The 15,007-nt window shown below is 45.9% G+C and overlaps 1 pseudogene; it reads right to left on the minus strand.

The window, feature by feature from the left end:
- Positions 1-1,169: 1,169 nt before the first annotated feature.
- LOC112801543 (uncharacterized) lies at positions 1,170-5,603 on the minus strand (annotated as a pseudogene).
- Between the last annotated feature and the right edge of the window lie 9,404 nt (positions 5,604-15,007).

Consider the following 15,007-nt stretch of genomic DNA (forward strand, 5'->3'; position numbering starts at 1 on the left):
TAGATAAGGCTCGATCCCAAAACCTCTAGACAGAGAGGAAACATATGCTATTTTAACTTCGGCTCATTAGCAAGAGTCAAGAGTTCAAACGGATAAAATTTCAATGGAAAAAAGATGGCTGGAAACCAAGACATTATTGGGTTCTAATTGGGCCAGATTTAGGGTCTTTGCCGTGCCTTCATGGGAGGTTTTCAACCCTTCGTTTTATTAAATATAGCTTTCAGTGGAGAAAATGGCACTGAACCTTGCATTTCTATCATTGATCTGCCGTATTTGAGAGAAAGATAGGTACAATGAGTCTACGTTCTATCCATTACAGTGAACATACATGATTGACAAATGGAAGAGACAAACAACGCCTTATACTATGAAAAATAGAAACTGATCATTCACCCAATTATCAGAAGATGGAGGTTAAACACTTGAAATAAGACAAGGTTCAAGTTGAAAATGAAAATCAAAGGCATAGTGTGGTCATTTCACATGCCAATTATTACCCTTGTATTAGATATTGGGGGCTACAAGTACACAATCTTACTATAAGTACACAAATTAACTGATTAAATTTTCTGAATTACCTATTCGTATCAATAACTTCCATTGTGTGCAAATCCAACCAAATAATCTAGATCTAGTTAACATTTCACTTTCTCCCGTTAAATGATATAAAATTTTTTAATGGAAAAAAAAGTACATTTCTAATTATAAGTGACCATACAGCTTTAGACATGATAATTCTTGGCTTTCAATGTCAGTGCCCCCACCAAAATGAATTTATCATATGAGCACTTTATTTTTGTTTGTGTATAACAACTTTGTCAACCAAAACTCAAATAATACAAAACCCTACCATGTTCAAGATGGTGTGACCTTGCCCCTTGGTGCTGCAATCAGAGGAAGCACGTTGCTTCTGTCCCAATATGTTGGCCATAAAGCAGCAAAAAGAAATGCGAACCACCAATCTGAATAATAAAGATGTTAAGTAAACTCATCCTTTGATCAATGGTATCATATTTTGAGCCATTAAAATAAAAATAAAAATAAAATAAAAAATACTACAAGATTGAATTAATTTTAAAATAATAAAATCTAGACGTCCGTGCTCCAATTGCACTAAAAAAAGAGTGAATTATGAACCTTGAGAATTAAAAAAAGAGTACATCAGAATCTATCACATCCAAAAACTGAAAAAGTCACTGACATTTCTAACCAAAATATTATTCTCTCCAGGTACTAGTTACCTGCAATCCATCCCATCAAGTTCATGATAACAAGATAGAATATAACTAAATACCAAAAGAAAAACAACTAAAGTAGTTCTGGCATAATAGAAGCAAACCCTATAAGGAATATACACAATGATCTAAATTGTGAATAGCAACTACTATTTTCAAACTAATGGCTGAAGTCCCACTCCAGATAATACTCCAGATAATAGAGGAGTCTCAACTTGCTGCACCAAAAAGACGCCAGTCATAAACCTTGAAGCTTGTTACAGCTAGTCTGAATACCTCGTCCATGGGGAGACATCCAGCTTGTTCAGCCGAAACAGCCGACCTGGTGCCAACTGTGCCTGCGCTTTCACTAAATGGGCTGCAAGCATAAAATAGAAGTAAATAAGTGTCTTGCATATTCATAGTTTCCACAAAATCTATGCAATACAAAATGCATATGTTAATCATTTTCTAATTTGGATTATAGTCTTAGGTCTAACATTACTAAATTCAAAATGATTAAATTTCAGTTTAACTGGCCTTTAAGTTCTAACCAGATATAGAGCTAAAATCTTAAAATGCAGTAGAATTTTCCTAAGTGATTATTGCTGTCAAAAACATTCTACATACTTTATAACAACGAGCTCATATGCAGTGACTAGTGCATCAGTATCAACTCCTTTAAGACACATATTTGCCAAATAAACCTGGGAAAAAAGAAAAGAAAAGGGATGATCCCAAGACCTATCAATGTAACAACAATGTCAAGCTAGTGCGTGAACAAAGTTAAAAGAGTTTGCCATGCAAACATAACTTACTTTAATGATATTTTGTGCTTCCCTTCCTTCATCCCTTAGAAATTGCCTATCATTAATTTTAGTGAAAGTAAGTAAGCGGTAAAAATGAATGCGATGGAGTACATTGATAGGTACAGGGCCTCTGATCAATGGGCCTTGCATAAGATTAGAGTTGGTCAGTAGAAGAGCATAAAAGCCCATTGTGGAGAGCAAGGTATCTCTTGAATATCCATAACCATTGCGTGATAAGAACAGTTTCAGAATATTATAATACTAAAGAAAACTTCTATTATTCCTAAATATAAGAATACAATGGTTAGGAATATCCAAGAGATCCTTTGCTTTGATCTCCCAAATTCTCATTTTTTTTACATTTCAGCTCTCATATTTTATCTCTCAAATGCTCTCTCTTTTATACTCTACTAACTGACTGACTCTGTAATGTGTATCCGAGGCCCATTAGTTAGAGGTTGAACACTTGGTAGAACCTAATAAGGTATCTAACATTCACGTATAAAAATCAACAAAGACAGAGACCAACCAATCAGCAATTGTCATTCCCACAAAAAGAAGCCCAACGTCTTGACAATACATGAATCCATAAAACAAATTTACAAGCTTAGATTTTAAGAGTATTCGGTAACAACAAAGTGATTAACATAAATTCAAATAACTAAAGCATGCTTCAGCTGTAAATCAGTCCTCATAGGTCATAACATCAACATATAGGACATGATATCACAACTAATTTTAAAGAAATAGGCAGGGAAACATGCTCATAATACCGCAAAACTTTAAAAGTGTGTTTGACTGTTTGCGGGGGTTGAATAATTGAAGGGTTGGATTGCCAGCAAGAAGCCAAAGTTTAAATGGGAGACACAATTTACCTCAAAATGGAAATAGAACAAGGCTTGAGCCAACAACTACTCGGGTAATCAGATAATATCTTGATTACAAAATACTAAACAGGTGGTTAGTTCAATAAAATTTTGCATCTATAACCTATATTTGCTCTTCAATATTTGAGAATGCCTAATACTAGTGTGCATCAGAAGGCACTTATCTGGATTATTGTGTATATATAACGTGGAAGCCAGAGAAGTCTAATAGTAATGCGAATATATAACGTGCATTAATCCTTAGGTAATATGACCAGGAAATGATGGAGTAAACACAATGGTAATGTAAAAACAAGTATAGAAACTTTACCATTTGACCTACTGCAGTTGTTACAACAGCAGGTGTGTTAATGTACATCAAATCTGGCATTTCAAGAACTCCAGACTGTTCAATAACCTGAAATAATTTCAGGAGAAGTATGATCAAAGCATACAACAAACTTCTGCAACAAATATTCCATTTAATGAACTAAAATAAAGGGAAGTCATTTTGTCTGATTGTGTTGAAAGATAATACTTGCCAACACACACAGTGATTGAAGTAGAGGCAGAGTTATAGCTCCATTAAATCATACGAATCACCCATTGAAAGAATAAAAAGAGAATATGCAATGTTATACTAAGTAGAAATAAGCAATAGAATCTGCTAATCAGTGACAGTTAAATCTAGGAGTGTACACGGAAAGTTGGACTGGGTGAAACCATGTTTGTCTTAACCCAAACCCGGCCCTAAATATTTACTGGTCTATTTTTTATACCCTAACCTGGCCCTAGACCCGATGAATCTCATCACTTTTGGGCCACAACTAGGGTCTAAACCGGATGAAAACCAGGTTTCTAATGACTACGTGAAGCCAAATAGATATTTTAATACTTGTGATAGGCATGGTAGCCTTGAGTCCTTGACCCAGTCATCAACCATAACTTTCCAGCCACAACGTTAAACCAATATTTTCATAATTTTCACAATGTTGAATCCCTTTCCTGATTTCATAATTTTCATTAAATGACATTTCATCAAGTATAACAAACTCAGCAACCAATTTCTTACAATCTTCCAAGCTATACCCTTTAAAGACTTTGTCAGCTTCCCCTTCTTCAACATTTTAGGCATATAACCATAAAGTGTCCCTTTTTCCTTACTTTTGTAAATATCCACTTATGATCAGCTTTCAAGTGCTTATTTAGAGAATTTGTACCATGTTTAGTTGGATGACAACTATATATTTTACAACAATGATTACATTTAGTCTTGTGTTGTCCCTTAGTCTCAGCCAATGGAAGCCCAGTAAAATGTTGCCAAATATAAGATTTTTTCCCCTTATGAAGAAACTCTTGACCCTCGTTGTCTTCATCGTTGTTTTCTTCATCAACTTGGGGTGCAGCAGGAGGAGCTGTGGCAGCAACAGTGGCAGGAGATGTGGCAGGGACAGCGACATGTTCAGGGTCCACTTCCATTGCTTTGTTTTCCTCCTTGATTTGTGGAGCAATCCAATTAACTTCTCCTCCTCCCATTAATCTTTATCTAATGGTAAGCAAAACAAAAACAAGGAATAACCAGACCAATTAACTACTGAGAAGTTAACATAATTATGCTAATAACAACAATTAATCAGACCAAATAACAACTGAATAATCCAGCATCAAGCATAATAATGCTAATATCAACAATCAACACTTCAAACAAATAACTCTAAAATTAACATATAAATCAGAATAGACCATATTTTAAAAATTTAACATATTAATCAACGTTTCAAATCAACATTGACATTTTAAAAATTACAACAAATTAAAATTTATAATCAAGCCAGACCTTAATTTAAATTTTCAAACAATTTTTTGAAAAAGGCACTGAAGAAGGCCAAAATGGTGAAATGGTTGGGATTGGCACACTGTTGAATGTAGCGTAACCTAGGTTGGAAAAGAGGGATTTCAGAATACTCAAAATCTGACAATCCATGTCAATGTAAATACTTAGAGTGGAAGTTATGCAACGAAGCCAGCTAAGCACTCTCTTATGAGTTAGGACTCCAATAATATGGCAAAACAATTAAGAAAAAATTCACAATGCATTCAAACTCCCAGCACCATCCACACACTAGAATAATGCACTTTACTTAAATGCATAGGATGAACATAACAGAATCCAATTTCCACAAACCAATTACATTTTCCCACTCCATTAATCCTATACCATAAAAGACAGAATGAAATAATGGCTTACCACACTTCCTTCAGCATCGTGCCCGTTAGCAAGGTCTTGGAAAAGCCAAACAGAACTTCTAAAAGCTCAAAGATCAAGCTCTCCTAACGAGTAGGGTCAGCAAAAACCTAAAATCCAAGGTGCATAAACAAATTAGTAAAGAACTAGAATACTAGAATAGACAGCGTAATCAAAAGAGAAAGCAAGACAGACCAGGAAACCCCTGCAAAACGCCGTTCTCGGCCACACAATACGCCGGGGACGAATTGATTCATGGGTCACACGTGTTGCCTGGAGTTAAGGCCCGTGACCGCTTCTCTCCTCCTTTTTAACCGATCTAGACTCTTCTCCTCCACATTTCTCTTCATTTGCTCCCTTCTCCTTTTGATTTCTCTTCGTTTCCAGATGGGTTGTAACGGTGAGTTCAAGTTTATAAATGCATATATTATTAATAAGATTATGCTACAAGTATGAGCGTTCCAGTAGCCAAGTCTACTTACGGTATAATTCTAACAACAAAAGTGTTACGGCCCGGCCCAAAGACCCGACGGGTCGGCCCTGGCCCGAGCTCCACCCGACCCGGCTCCGCGCCCTTCCAACGACCCGGACACGCGTCTTGTACGACCCACACGCGGCTGCAGGACACTGTCCTTGGGAATATGGGCCTGTCTTCACAAGGGGCCCACAGCTGACATGTATATAAGGGGAAGATTGGCTCTTCCCCCGAGGTACGTCACCTTTCTACATCATTTTCCTCCGCCTGCACACTAGCTGACTTGAGCGTCGGAGTGTCTTTGCAGGTGGCCCTCCCCCTCATCCTCTCACCAGGACAAGTGCTCGGCTGCTCGTGAAGTCTGCAACCAGCGCGATCAAGGTCAGGGCATTCTCACTCTTTCACCCGCGAACCCTACCTCTCCGGAACCCGACAACCGAACATTGGCGCCGTCTGTGGGGACCCTCCTGCCTAAATGGAAGTCGTGCTGGGTCCCGGTGACCAAGCTCGAGCAGCCGGAGCGGAGGGGGTAGCCTCCGTCGCCTCACTGAGGGGGCGGCGGAGGTCCCCCCAACAACACACGAGAACACGACCCTTCGGGGGAACGGGTGGCGATAGCGCCATAATAATGCAGGAGCTACGCCACAGAGTCTACCGATCCCAGCTTTACCCCATCTCCCGGGAGCGAGGAGGATAACTCTCACCGAAGCCGCCAGCGGCGTACATCCGCTTCCCGGACGGAAGCGGAGAGCACGCGGGAGGAGTCACCCATAATAAGAAGGCGAAACGACAGGATCATCTACTCTCGAGGCGGACCAACCCGCCGAGCGGCAAGAGGCCACGAGGACGGGGAAGGGAGATCCGAGAGAACACGGCAACCCGTCATAATGGGTGTCACCCCGTTCCACCGATCCATCCTCGAAGTCCGGTTGCCGAAACACTTCGACAAACCAACGGACATGAGGTATGACGGAACTCAAGACCCTCTAGAACACCTCACGGCCTTCGAGGCCAGGATGAATCTAGAGGGAGTAGGGGACGAAGTAAGATGCCGCGCCTTCCCGGTAACTCTAGCAGGACCAGCGATCAGATGGTTTAACGGCCTCCCTCAAGGCTCCATCTACAATTTCTCAGACATCAGCCGTGCATTCCTGGCCCAATTTACAACGCGAATAGCAAAGGCCAAGCATCCTATCAACCTTCTAGGGGTAACCCAAAGACAAGGAGAGCCGACCAGGAGGTACTTGGATCGGTTCAACGACGAATGCTTGGAAATCGACGGCTTAACCGACTCGGTGGCCAGTCTCTGCCTGACAAACGGCCTCCTCAACGAGAACTTCCGAAAACACCTTACCACGAAACCGGTTTGGACAATGCATGAAATCCAGACGGTGGCCAAAGAGTACATAAACGACGAGGAAGTCAGCCGGGTCGTGGCCGCCAATAAGCGGCAATCCGGTTACAACCAGGCTCGGCAGCCAGGCGACGGCGAAAGAGCAAAAGAAAAAGCCAGGGACGAGGCATCAAACAAGGCACCTAGACCGTTCCCTCGGGTCGGAAAATTTACTAACTACACTCCACTCACTCTCCCCATCGTGGAAGTTTATCAGCAAATAGCTGAGAAGGGAATCCTTCCGAAGCCCCGACCACTCAAGGACCGTACGGGAGAAAACAAGAACCTTTATTGCGATTACCACAAGGGTTACGGCCATCAAACGCAGGACTGTTTCGACCTAAAAGATGCATTGGAACAGGCAATAAGGGAAGGAAAGCTAGCTGCGTTCTCCCATCTCATCAGGGAGCCGAGGAGACGTTATCGCGATCAAGACGAGGAAGGCAAGACCCGTTCGGCCAAGCGGCGACAAGAACCCGAGGACAGAGACCACGGCCTCACTGTGATAAACGTGGTAACGGCAAAAAACGCTGCGCCAAAATCCAGGTCGGCACACAAGAAAGACGCTAAGGTCCTGACGATCTCGTCCCCGCCGGCGCAGGGCTCTAAAAAACCTCCATCCATTTCTTTCGGCCCCGAAGACCAATGGTTCAGCGACGCCCCGGAAAACCCCCCCATGGTCATAACGGCCAGAGTGGGAACCGGCCTCGTCAAACGGATCCTTGTCGACACGGGAGCTGATTCAAATATCATGTTCCGCAACGTGTTCGACGCACTAGGGCTAAAGGATGCCGACCTGACGACTCACCAGCACGGGGTTATCGGGTTAGGCGACCACTTCATCAAACCTGACGGAGTCATATCCCTACCAATCTCGGTGGGGCAAGCCCAAGGCCGAAGATCGGCGATGGCCGAGTTCGTAATCCTCCGAGATTCCACAGCCTACAACATCATCTTGGGAAGAAAAACAATCAACGATTTTGAAGCCATAATCAACACCAAGCTGCTAGTTATGAAGTTCGTTACCGATGACGGATCCATAGGCACCATAAAGGGAGACCTCGAGACGGCGGTCGCTTGTGACAACGCCAGCCTTTCCCTTCGAAAGAAGTCCAAGGAAGCATCCGGCGTGTTCCTAGCCGACCTTGATGCCAGAGTAGAGGACAAGCCGAGGCCAGAACCGGAAGGGGACCTGGAGAAGTTTAGAATCGGTGACGAAGAGGAAAAGTTCACATTCGTTAACAAGAACCTCCCACATGAGCTGAAGGAACCTTTGATTGAAATGATAAGGGCCAATAGGGACTTGTTCGCCTGGACACCAGCCGACATGCCGGGCATAGATCCAAAAATCATCTCACATCATCTAGCCGTCAAGGCGGAAGCACGCCCAGTGGCTCAACGAAGGAGAAAGATGTCGGCGGAGAGAGCAGAGGAGGTAGCCAAGCAAACGGCCAGCCTCCTAGGAGCAGGCTTCATACGGGAAGTGGACTACTCGACATGGCTCTCGAATGTGGTATTGGTGAGAAAACACAACGGCAGGTGGAGAATGTGCGTGGACTACTCTGACCTTAACAAAGCATGCCCCAAAGATTGCTTCCCCCTCCCCAACATAGATGCACTCGTCGACGCCGCGGCGGGATATCGGTATCTAAGTTTCATGGACGCCTACTCCGGTTACAATCAGATACCGATGCACCGTCCCGACGAAGACAAGACGGCGTTCATAACGCCAGGAGGAACTTTCTGCTATAAGGTAATGCCATTCGGCTTAAAAAATGCGGGGGCAACATATCAAAGGCTGATGAACAGGATATTCCACGACCTCATAGGGAAAATAGTTGAAGTTTACGTGGACGACATCCTGGCAAAAACAACACGACCTGACGACCTCTTGAACGACCTGGCAAGCGTATTCGCGTCCCTCCGTCAACACGGTATGAGGCTGAACCCCCTCAAGTGCGCCTTCGCCATGGAAGCCGGCAAGTTCCTGGGATTTATGATAACTCAGAGAGGGGTAGAAGCTAACCCGGAGAAATGCCAGGCAATACTCCAGATGAAGAGCCCGGGTTGCATCAAGGACGTCCAGAGGTTGGCAGGACGGTTGACCTCATTATCCCGGTTTCTCGGAGCTTCGGCGACAAAAGCCCTACCATTCTTTAACCTCATGAAGAAAGGGATGGCGTTTGAGTGGACACCCGCGTGTGAAGAAGCCTTTCAGCACTTCAAGGAAATTCTGGCGGCACCCCCCGTTCTCGGGAAGCCAAAGGACGGGGAACCACTATACCTATACCTCGCTATAACAAGCGAAGCCCTGGCCGCAGTTCTGGTACGGGAGGACGGGAGAGCTCAACAGCCAGTCTATTTCATAAGCAGGGCCCTGCAAGGGGCAGAATTAAGATATAGCAAATTGGAAAAGCTAGCCTTGGCACTCCTAACTTCCTCGAGAAGGTTAAAACAGTACTTCCAGAGTCACCAAGTTGTCGTCAGAACGGACCAAGGGATCCGGCAAGTTCTCCAAAAACCCGATCTGGCGGGAAGAATGATGACTTGGTCCATCGAACTCTCCCAATACGACATACGGTACGAACCCCGGCAAGCCATCAAGGCGCAGGCCATGGCGGATTTCTTAGTTGAAGTAACGGGAGACCCAAGCGAAGAGGTGGGTACACGGTGGAAGCTCCATGTGGACGGAGCCTCCAACAGACCTTCGGAGGTGCCGGGGTCATCCTGGAAAGCCCGATTGGGGTTGTATACGAACAGTCGATCAGATTCGAGTTTCCCATCTCGAACAACCAGGCAGAATATGAAGCCCTTATAGGAGGCTTAACCCTAGCGGCAGAAGTCGGCGCAAGAAGACTGGAAATATGCAGCGATTCCCAAGTCGTCACTTCCCAAGTAAACGGCAGCTACCAAGCCAAAGACCCCTTGCTACAGAAGTACTTGGAAAAGGTTAAAAGCTTGAGCCAAAAGTTCGAAGAGGTCACGGTCCACCACGTACCTAGAGAAAGGAACACACGGGCAGACCTCCTATCAAAGTTGGCCAGCATAAAGCCAGGGGAAGGGAACCGGTCTCTCATCCAAGGCATGGCAAGAGAACCGGCAATCACATTGCACATGACAACCCTAGGTCTTTCCTGGCTAGACCCCATCACCAACTTCCTAGAACACGGCAAACTCCCTAGCGATGAAAAGGATGCGGCAAAACTAAGGAGGGAAGCGGCCAAATACGCCGTCATCCAAGGACAGCTGTTCAGGAAGGGGCTCAACCAGCCCCTACTGAAGTGCCTACGCCCCAACCAGATGGACTACGTCCTCAGAGAAGTCCATGAGGGCTGCTGTGGGCACCACATCGGAGGTAAGGCCTTAGCAAGGAAGCTAATCCGAGCCGGATATTACTGGCCGTCGATGATGACGGATTCCAAGGAGTTTGTCAAAAAATGCGTAAAGTGCCAACAGAATGCCAACTTTGCCAGGGCGCCGGCCTCCGAGTTAAGCTTGCTAACGACCTCCCGACCATTTTCTCAATGGGGAGTCGACCTCCTAGGGCCCTTCCCAGTCGGCCCCGGGCAAGTCAAGTACCTCGTAGTCGCCATTGACTACTTCACCAAATGGATAGAAGCCGAACCACTAGCTAGCATATCCTCATCCAATTGCAGGAAATTCATGTGGAGGCAGGTGATAACGCGATTCGGGATACCAGAAGTCGTCATCTCAGACAACGGCACGCAGTTTACTGACAAGAAGTTCACAGAATTTCTCAACGGCCTGGGTATAAGGCAAAGGTTCTCTTCGGTAGAACACCCTCAGACAAACGGACAAGTAGAGTCCGCCAACAAGGTCATCCTTTCGGGGCTAAAAAAGAGGTTGGACAATAAAAAGGGTGCTTGGGCCGACGAACTCGCAGCGGTCCTCTGGTCCTACCGAACAACCGAACAATCCTCCACTAAGGAAACTCCTTTTCGACTAACGTACGGGGTAGACGCAGTGATACCCGTAGAAATCGGCGAGCCGAGCCCGCGGCTGCTTTTGAAAGGAGTGGAGGAAGCCATAGAAAAAGATCTGATAGATGAAACCAGGGAAATGGCCCATCTGACAGAAACGGCGCTAAAACAAAGAATGGCTCTGCGCTACAACACTAAAGTGATCAAGAGGGAGTTTGAGCCAAACGACCTCGTCTTGAGGCAAAATGATATCGGCCTACCGACCCCCGGAGAAGGCAAGCTGGCGGCGAACTGGGAAGGCCCCTACAGAATCAAAAAAGTGCTGGGAAAAGGAGCATTCAAGTTGGAAAGGCTTGACGGCAAGGAAGTCCCAAGAACATGGAACGCAGACAACCTAAGAAGATTCTACTCCTAGAGAATGGACCGACGAGCCGACCAGGCTAGCTAAGTAGTTAATTTACAAATTTAACTTTTGAACTTCTCATATCGACTTACAAGTCCTTTACATGATTACCGAATAAGATACACTTGTGCAAATTTTCTCTCCTGTTTTGTCACTCAATTTTCCAGATAGACCACCCCATCACGACCAACGACGACACACGTTCCCGGGACTGATCACCCCGGGAACCCGTCAACCACCATCATAACGACTACGCGAAATACCGTGGGCCATCGATATAAGTCACGACAATAAACCAAAGACGGTTAATAGAAACGGAAACACGACCAGACAAATAAGGAAAAGTTTATCACGACAACACGAGCAAACGATTAAAACGGTCATTGATCACAAGCCAAAATAAAACGGCTAAAATCAAATTGTTCACAAGCCAAAACGGCAGAAACTAAAATTGTTCACAAGTCAAAACAAAACGGCTAGACAAAAACTCTAAACAGAAGATTCATTTCTTGGGGGCGTCGACGACTTTGCCATCCTGAATAACTTTGAGAACTCCAATCGCCGACGTATCAAACTCGGGAGCAATGACCTTGACCTGAGCTTTAAGAGCCTCCTCGGTCGCCAAAATTGCACCCTTCCCCTGCTTCACGACATCTTTGTACTTAGCCTTCCACGTTGCTAATTCGGCCTCCACGGCCTTCTTTTCCTTTTCTACCTCGGCCACCCATTTCTGCGCCGCGCCGACCTGGCCCTCCAAAGCCATCTCACGTTCGACAAGACGAGAAACCGTGGCGACCGAATCCTCTAACTTCTTCTCAACAGTAGCAGTCTTTTTCTCGGCAGCAGTGGCCTTCTTCTCGGCGGCGTCAAGTTTTTCATTTGACTGAGTCAGCTGCTCCCGGAGAGTCTCGACTTCAGTTTTTAGCTCATTATTAGCCTTCCCACTAGCTTCCAACCTCCTGCGGAGGGACTCCATCCCGGACAGCTCAAACTCGGCCTTCCGGGCTATCACGGCACCCCGCAGAAGGGTTCGGTACATCCACCTCGCCTGCCCGGCAAGGGAAGACTCATGGAAGTACTCCTCAGTACCAGGGATCAGCTGGGAATCTATGAAGTTCCCAGCATCAAAATTCCTCTCCATGACGGTAAGGACCCCCTCGGGACTGGAGGACATCTTCCTCTTCCTCTTGGGGTTAGGAACCTCCTCCACGCCATCATCGGTTTCAGGGGCAGACGTCGAACCCCCGGTGCCTACCACTTCACGGAAGGGAGAGGCATGAACCGTTTTCTCGCCCTCGACCTGGGCGGCTTGGGTCGAGGTCCCGGTTCCGTCATCCGCGGCCTCCTGCCCTGAAGTAGTTTTGTCCTCCGGAGGAATTGCAGACTTCTCAGTGGCAGATTTTTCATTATCCCCTTCGTCATCACTGGCGCAGAGGAAAGTTTGGAACAAGTTGGGAAGACCAGTCACCGACACAGACATCTCCACTGCAGAAAAGTAAAGAAGGTCGGTTAATCGCCGCAGAATATCAATAAAAGACAAAAAGGTAAAGGGTGAAGTACAAGTTTCTCACAAATATAATTACGACCGGACTCCCGGTCACCCATAAGGAGGTGGGGATTCACTAGGTTCTTCCCAAAGACTGCCACCAACACTTCGGCAATCTGCTTATCCACCGCCGACATGCCGTTATAGGTTACCTTAATGAAGGTATTGGACCCTGCCCCGAAACTCCAATAGGTCGGGATGAGCCGTACTCCCTCCAATGACAACCAAAAGGGGTGACGACCTTTAACAGGGCGGACCTTGAAATATTTGTCCTTAAACCCGTGGTAGGAATCTTCAAACAAACCAAAAATCCTCCGACCTTGGGCAGACCGGAAGGACATGAACCCCTTTTTGTGTTTCCCCTCCTTGGAAGGGTTTGTGAGGGTGAAAAAGAAGAGGAAAACATCTACAGACACCGGCAGTTCGAGGTATTCACAAACCATCTCGAAACAGCGGATCGAGGCCCAACTGTTCGGATGCAACTGCGACGGCGACACGGAAATTCGACTTAAAAGCGCCATTTGAAAGGCTGAGAACGGGATACGAACGCCGACTTGGGTGAACATGGACTTGTAGAACCAAATCCAGTCGGTGACTCGGGGGTGGTGGAAGTTGATCTCATACAATCGCTCGTGAGGAGCCAGGACAAAAACGTCGTAATTGGCTTCCTCGTCGGTCCCTCCGCACAAGTACCCGGCTTGTCGGAACTCGGTAAGCTCCTCCTCGCCCATCTGGTTAGGCGAATCCTTCAAATCGGAAACGACCCAAGCATAGGGATCGTACGCCGCAGGGTTAACGGAAGCCCGGGAAACCGTGCGAGCCATACCTACATGGGGGGACCATCCAGTCAGTCTAAGAGATCGGTTGCTCAGGCCGAACACAAACACTACCCCCCACGACTTCCCGACTAAGGCTAATCGAGACTAAACCACGAAAAGAACATGAAAAGCCTACCCTGGAATGGTACTTCCCCCCTAACACATCTAGTCGCAATTAAAAAGCTACACAATAACAGCAGAAAACCAAACAACAGACATGCAAAATAATGCATAAAAGAGGGTGCGATTTGAAAGTTACCTGAATTAGGGGAAGGACGGCGGAGCAGCGTTAAAGAAAGATATGAAGGGAGAGGCGCACAAACAGCACAGCAAAGAAATGATGAAATTTGGGAGCAAGAAGATGGCAGAGAAGAGAAGATGCAAAAGAAAGAAAGGGTTGCTTAAACTGGCCCGTTTAAAAACCACCCCAGGAAGCGCGAAACGTCTGGGGGCAGAACAGTCTTTTCAACCAGGGTTTTCCACCCCATTATGAGCATTAAATGCTCAGCACGGGAAACGATGCGACGAAACGGTTGCTGGCACAACCAAAGGACACGCGCGTAAGGGGCACGTCCTTATCACGAACAACCGACCAGACGACCCCAAGTGAGAAACGAGACAACACGCCATTGATAGCTCCCACGGCTACCATTGGCGCGTGGGGGCACTGTTACGGCCCGGCCCAAAGACCCGACGGGTCGGCCCTGGCCCGAGCTCCACCCGACCCGGCTCCGCGCCCTTCCAACGACCCGGACACGCGTCTTGTACGACCCACACGCGGCTGCAGGACACTGTCCTTGGGAGTATGGGCCTGTCCTCACAAGGGGCGCACAGCTGACATGTATATAAGGGGAAGATTGGCTCTTCCCCCGAGGTACGTCACCTTTCTACATCATTTTCCTCCGCCTGCACACTAGCTGACGTGAGCGTCGGAGTGTCTTTGCAGGTGGCCCTCCCCCTCATCCTCTCACCAGAACAAGTGCTCGGCTGCTCGTGAAGTCTGCAACCAGCGCAATCAAGGTCAGGGCATTCTCACTCTTTCACCCGCGAACCCTACCTCTCCGGAACCCGACAACCGAACAAAAAGTCATGCGTGTGTCATTGCTTCTTCATTCTGCGATCTTTCCAAGCACATAAATTTTTACATATAATTACATATAGTAAAAATCTTATTGATATAATATAGAAATTTGTGTACATAACATCAAAATTTTTATCTATTGCATAAAATTTTTTACACATTACAAATATATTTTATTAGTTAGATAAGTTAATGGTAATTTTTTAAAAATTTTTA

Source organism: Arachis hypogaea, chromosome 5, assembly GCF_003086295.3.
Source record: "Arachis hypogaea cultivar Tifrunner chromosome 5, arahy.Tifrunner.gnm2.J5K5, whole genome shotgun sequence".
Taxonomy (NCBI): Eukaryota; Viridiplantae; Streptophyta; class Magnoliopsida; order Fabales; family Fabaceae; genus Arachis; species Arachis hypogaea.